Below are 637 nucleotides of genomic sequence, written 5' to 3' on the forward strand. Positions count from 1 at the left end.
TGGGTGGATGCATGATGGATGGATGGATGATGGATGGAATGATGGATGGGGGTGGATAGATGGATGGATAGATGCGGTGTGTGGATGGATGGGTGGATGGGTGGAAAGATGGATGGGTGGATGGGTGGATGGGTAGATGGGTGGATGGATGCACAGAGTCAGGAAATGTATCTTCAGGGAAGGAAGGAGCCTGCAGAGAGCTCAAATTCTGCCTCACCTCACATTTATCGACGGCCCACTCTGTGCCAGGCACACAGGCTTCATTCTAATCCTCACACATTCTAAACCCCCCCAGATAGGGACATCACTCTCCTTTTACAGATAAGGAAGCTGGAGCCCAGAGAGGCCCAAGGCATGCATCCAAGAGGTGAGAGGGCGGTGGCTGGAGCATCGGTTTCCCTGCTGCCAGCGTGGGGCCCTTCCTGGAGCTTATACCCACTGCCCTGAGCCCTGTGCTCCGTGCCTGATGGAGCCTGTGGGAACTCTTGGCTATTTCATGTCTATGCTGCTTGGACACAAGGAGAATCACGGGCGTTGGAGCCAGACAGGCCTGAGTGGGGATCCCGGCCCTGTCACTGAGAAGCAGGTGACTTGGGTGTGCCAATCACCTCAGATAAAAATTGACAGAGGTTTCCAG

The sequence above is a fragment of the Panthera uncia genome (assembly GCF_023721935.1).
Source record: "Panthera uncia isolate 11264 chromosome C1 unlocalized genomic scaffold, Puncia_PCG_1.0 HiC_scaffold_4, whole genome shotgun sequence".
Classification (NCBI taxonomy): domain Eukaryota; kingdom Metazoa; phylum Chordata; class Mammalia; order Carnivora; family Felidae; genus Panthera; species Panthera uncia.